We start from the raw sequence: 6,217 nt of genomic DNA on the forward strand, positions 1-6,217 counted from the left end.
TAAGTGTTAATTTCAGGGAAACTTAATCTTCCTGATGCTTGGTTCTCCTTATGTGAAATGGGCGTAATAATACCCACCTGGCTAACTCACAGGAACTGGTAGACTGACTTGACAGTTCTTTGAAGTGTTAAAAAGCTGATATTAGTTCATTGTAAGATTACATCAAATGAATCACCTTGACTAAATCAAGTGTACAATTCAAGAAAATAGCCATTTTTGCTTACCTTACAAAACGAGTCACGGATTGACTCTGCTGGTTGTTTTGGCCTCGTGGGAGAGAACTGAATTTTCTTTTATTTTAATAAATCTGAATCGAGTACCTGCCATGTGCCAGATACAGTGGCAGTAGAAATGAAAAGAGAAATTAGTTCATAACCCTGTCATGCAAGAGCTCTCAACTTAGTTTGGGAGCTACTAATTAGGATATAATATGGCAAGAACAATCAGGACATAATATGGAAAGAAGAATCAGTGTAGTCTCAAAGCACTGTGGTAGCATGTTGAAGGGATAACACATTATGCCTAGGAACCAGAATAGTTGTGGGAAGTTTGCACTGGATATTCATTTATTCACTCATTTATTTATTAAATAAATCTCTTTGAGCCTTGGCTTTGTTTCAGGCACTGTGCCCAGTGCTGGGAATACAACAATGAGCAGGTCAGGTATTTTCTGTTTTCAGCAACTTACAGGCTAGTGGGGTAGTCAAACATGAACTAAGCATTGGTTAATCTTGCAAATGTATAATTAAAAGCTGTAATAAGTACACAGAAGTACAACTTACTTTTACAGAGTCCGACTGACTTAGCATGGTGGTCCAGGGGTGAAAACTGACGTAGTACGGTGGTTCAGAGGCCTCTCCTAGGAAATAGCACCCAGGCTGAGAGCTGAAAGATGTGTAAGAGTGAGGGAGGGGCCTGAGCAGAAGAAAGAACAGCACATGCAAAGGCACTGAGGAATAACACAGTAGGGTTCTTTAGAGGAACTGAAAGGTATCTAGATATACAGGAGTAAAAGCCTCATAAAGTTATCTAATCTTTCTGTGTATGGATTCATCCAATTTTCTGCCTTTGTTCTATTCTCTTTTCTCAGGTCACCAGCTAGGGCAGCAGTGCCCATCATTTTTGAGATACCCTACATTCTTTCAACTATGGATCCTTTTTATTGGGCCCATATTGAGTCATTTCACAGGAAATAGGGGATTAAGGAGCAGGATTGGAAAGACCAAGATTTTAGGAGCAGAAGTTCAGGGACCTTCTCTCAAGCTACCATGAATGTAACTCAGAGTTCATGACTGCAACTGAGTTCATGACTGCTATTTTCTTTTCTAGTTTGCAATTCTAAGTAGAATCTGAATGATCTGTCTTGGATGAGCTCTGTCCCTGAGTCAGTCTCCATGGCAAGGGTAATAATGCAGAGGCCAAGAAATGAGTGCTTTGGGCATGTATCTCATTTAATTTTCAAGAGTAACTCAAAGTAGGCACTACCATAATCCCCATTTCACGTAGGACATAAACAGATGAGACTTGTCAAGGTCACAGGTAGTGAGGAGATGAGCCAGGTTTTGAACTCGAGGAGTCTGATTACAGACACTGTGCTCTTTACCAATATGCTAACTGGGAGCCACTCCAACGCACACATGGCCATGGTGACTTTCCCTGTGTATTTAAACAGTTTTCAGAAGAAGCGGGATTGTTATGAATCAGGCACACACCTCTAGGCTTGTTTACTATGTATTATAGCTCGTGTTTAAATCTTCTCTTTCTTCTTAAGACCAGGTCTTCTCCAGCTATCAAGACCACAGCCTGGAATAAAGTGCAAAAGTCCAGCTAATTCAGATGTATACTATTGAAAGCATATACAGAAATACACAGAAAGCATGGCTGACTACTTCCCTGATTGGATGCAGATCACTCACCAGTAGATATATAAAAGTGCAAACAAAGGGCTTCAGTAATTTCATATGCTTTTCATTTTCTACGATTCCGTAATGTCTTCTAGCACTTGTATTTTCCTTATGCCATTTCCAAATGTAGCCACCTCTCCACCATTTCCCTTTACAACTTCCTGCAAGGAACTTTTTTCTCCTTTGCCTTTAAATCATGGTGCAGAGAATTCGTTACCTCATTAGTTGGTAAAATTTGAGCAGGTCCTTTGGGGATAACATTTCTAATTATTTTTCTGTCAGATAATGACAAGGAAGCAAAACACATTTGACTGCAATAAAAGAAGTTTCCAAGGGTTTGTTGGAGCCTCTTTAGTCACAAATGCTGTTTCTTTTCAGCAGTCTTAGTCAGAGGAGTTGGTGAATGGATCCCACTGCCTAGCACAGACAATGCGTCAGCTACTTCTTTTCTTTTGAGAACTCACTGAGCCCTTAAAATGACCTTTGGACGACATATAGGAGTCAGGAGTGGACAGTGTCTTTAAGGAGTAAGCTGGACCAACTTGTACATCTATGTAAGCACCAGAGTACTGAAAGTAACAAGAAGAATGACCTCAGGAGAGCAGAGGAAATAGTGGTCACTATGTAGTAGCAATTTATCATTGTAAAAGCACCCCTAAGGAATTAGAAAGGACTTTATGGCATCTCGGAGTTCACATAATTGTGGATAAGCAGAAAATCAGAGAAACATATTTGTAATGTATCTTCATTTTACTTTCAAGAGTTGTATATGAAGCAACCACAATTATGAAAAGTTTTGTCATAAACTTCCGATTTCTTTCTATTTTGGAGTCATGACAAATAGAATAGGCTTTGTTTTTTGGCATATCAATGATGTTTCATTGCATTCAACAGTACCTCTTCTATATGACCCATAATATTTTTATCTCAATTAGTTCATTATATTTTATTTTATTCATTGAATTTTTATTAACTATTACATGCCAGACACGTGTTAGGAACTCTAGGTATAGAAATGAAGAAGACACAGAGTATTTGATACCAGAGATGGTTCCGTATCTATGATCCTTTCCAGAATAAAAAAGGAGGTATCATTAGATATATTACAGACACTAAAAATCTAATAAAAGGATATAACAAACAATTACACACCTTAATTTGACAACTTAAATAAAGTGGATTAATTCCTTTTAACCACAAGCTATGGAAAATCAAAATGAAATATAAAACCCACATAGTTTTATAAATATTAATGAATTAGAATTTAAAAGTTAAAAACCTTCTAAAAAATAAATCATAGGCCAGTATTTCCACTGGCAAATTCTATCACATATTTAAAAATGATATGGCATCAATTACATACAATCTCATCTAGATGATAAAAGAAGAGGAAACATTTTCCAGCTTATTTGATGGAGTCAACATAACCCCGATACTAAAATCAGACAAAGATATCACAAAAAAAGAAGGAAGGGCACATTCCAATACTCCTCATACACATAAATGCAAAGATCTTTAGCAAATTTTAGCAAATTGAATCCTGCAGTAGATAATAACACTAATAATATCATTAAGGGAAGGCAAGGCTAGTTTGATATTTGAAAATAAATCAATGCAATTCAGTAGATTAATAGACTGAACAAGAAAAGTCACAGGATCTTATCAGTTGATGTAGAAAAAAAACATTTCAAAACCTTCCCATGTTCGTTCATGATTTTTTTAAAAAAGAAAAACTTTCAGCCTGATAGGAATAGAAGGAAATGTCCTCAGCATGATGAAGAGCATTTACAAAACCTACAGCTAACATCATACTTAATGGTAAAAGCTGGATGTTTTCTCTATTGAATTCAGGAGAAAGGTAAGAGTATCTACTCACTGTCATATTGCAGGTCCTAGTCAACGCAATAAGGAAGGAAGAAATGAAAGGCCTATAGATTGGACAGGAAAAACAAAAACTATTACATCTATCACTAGCTGACATGATTATCTCTGTAGAAAAATCCAAGGAATCTACGAAATAAAACCAACCAAACAAAAAACCTTCTAGAACTAAGATTTGTGTTTAACAAGGATACCATGTCAGCATACCTAAATCAATTGTTTTTCTGTATACTACCGGCAATGAACAATTTTTAAAAAAGTACTATTTATAATAGCTACAGAAAAATATTGGATTTGTAAGCTAAAAACTACAAAATTTTGATAAAAGAAAATAAATAAGGCCCAAATATTTGGAGAGACATAGTGTTTATGGATTGGAAGACAACATAGGATAATATCAGTAGGATTTCTTATAGATATATATACATGATTTTATTTGTTTATTTTTTTAAAAACCACTTTATTCAAGTATGATTGACATATAAAAGGCTGTGTGTAATTAATATATACAACTCGATAAATTTGCGGATGTTGCATTTGTAAAACTATCACCACAATCAATGCCATTAACATATATGTAGCCTCTAAAAGTTTCCTCTCTTTATTTTTATTTTTATTTTTTTGTATGTGTGTTATAAGAACACTTAATATAAGACCTACTCTCAGAAAAGTTTTAGGTATATAATACACTAAATTGTTCACGATGGGCACTAAGCTATACACTAGATCTCTAGGACTTATATTTTATATCTGAAACTTTGTGCCCTTCGACTAATACATCCTCAATACCCCTCCCGTTATCTCTTGGCAATCATCATCGTACTCTCTGATTCTATAATTTTAACTATTTTAGATTCCTCATTTAAGTAATATCATACAGTATATGTCCTTCTGTCTGGTTTGTTTCATTAAGCACAATGTCCTCTGGATTCATTCATGTTGTTGCAAATGTCAGAATTTCTTTCTTTTTTTAAGGGTGGATAATATACCACATTTCCTTTTCCATTTATCTATTGATGGGCATTTAGCTGCTTCTACATCTTGGTTATTGTGAATAATGCTGGAATGAATATGGAAATGCAAATATCGCTTCCAAATTTTTATTTCTTTCATTTTTCTTAATGCTAGGCATTGTGCTAAGTTGTTTTGTTTTTTATTTTTTTTTTCAATTAGAGTTGATATTCAATATTATTTTTATATTAGTTTCAGGTATATAGCATAGTGGGTTGACATTTATATAATTTACAAAGTGATCCTCCCAGTAAGTCTAGTATCCACCTGGCACCATACATAGTTATTACAATATTATTAACTATAATCTCTGTGCTGTACTTTACATCCCTATGACTTTTGTAACTACTAATTTGTACTTCTTTATTTCTTCACCTTTTTCACCAAGCCCCCCAATCTCCTTCCCATCCGGCAACCATCAGTTTGTTCTCTGTATTATGGATCTGTTTCTATTTTGTTTATTCATTTAATTTGTTCCTTAGATTCTACATATGTGAGATTATATGATATTTGTCTTTCTCTACATGACTTATTTCATTTAACATAATACCCTCTAAGTTTATCCATATTGTACCTAATGGTAAGATTTCTTTTTTTTTATGGTGGAGTAATATTCTGTTGTATATATGTGCCACCCTTTTTTATTCAATCATATGTTGATGAGCACTTAGTTTGTTTCCACATCTTGGCTATTGTAAATAGTGCTTCTGTGAACATATGGGCGCATATATCTTTTCGAATTAGTGTTTTGGATTTCTTCGGATAAATACCTGGAAGTGGAATTTCTGGGTCATAAAGTAGTTCTATTTTTAATTTTTCCAGGAAACTCCATACTGTTTTCCATAGTGGCTCTACCAGTTTGCAATTCCACCAACAGTGCACGAGAGTTCCCTTTTCTCCACATACTTACCAACATTTGTTGATTTTTTGATTTTGACAGGTATGAGGTGATACCTCATTGTGGTTTTAATTTGTATTTCTTTAATGATTAGTGATGTTGAGCATCTTTTCATATGCCTATCGGCCATCGTATATTCTCTTTGGAGAAATGTCTATTCAGGTCTTCTGCTCATTTTTTAAATTGGATTGTTTGGGGATTTTTTTGCTGTTGGGTTATTGGATTTTTTTAAAATAAATTTTGAATATTAACCCCTGATTGAATGTATCATTGACAAATATCTTCTCCCATTTGGTAGGTTGTCTTTTTGTTTTGTTGATGGTTTTCTTTGCTATGTAAAAACTTTTTAGTTTGATGTTATCTCGTGTTTTTTTTTCTTTTGTTTCTCTTGTCTGAGGATATATATCAGAAAAAAAATATTACTAAGCAATGTTAGAAAGTTTACTGCCTATGTTTTCTTCTAGGAATTTTATGGTTTGGGGGTCCTACATTTAAGTCTTTAATCCATTTTGAGTTTATTCTT

This window comes from Pteropus alecto, unplaced genomic scaffold, assembly GCF_000325575.1.
Source record: "Pteropus alecto unplaced genomic scaffold, ASM32557v1 scaffold177, whole genome shotgun sequence".
Lineage (NCBI taxonomy): Eukaryota > Metazoa > Chordata > Mammalia > Chiroptera > Pteropodidae > Pteropus > Pteropus alecto.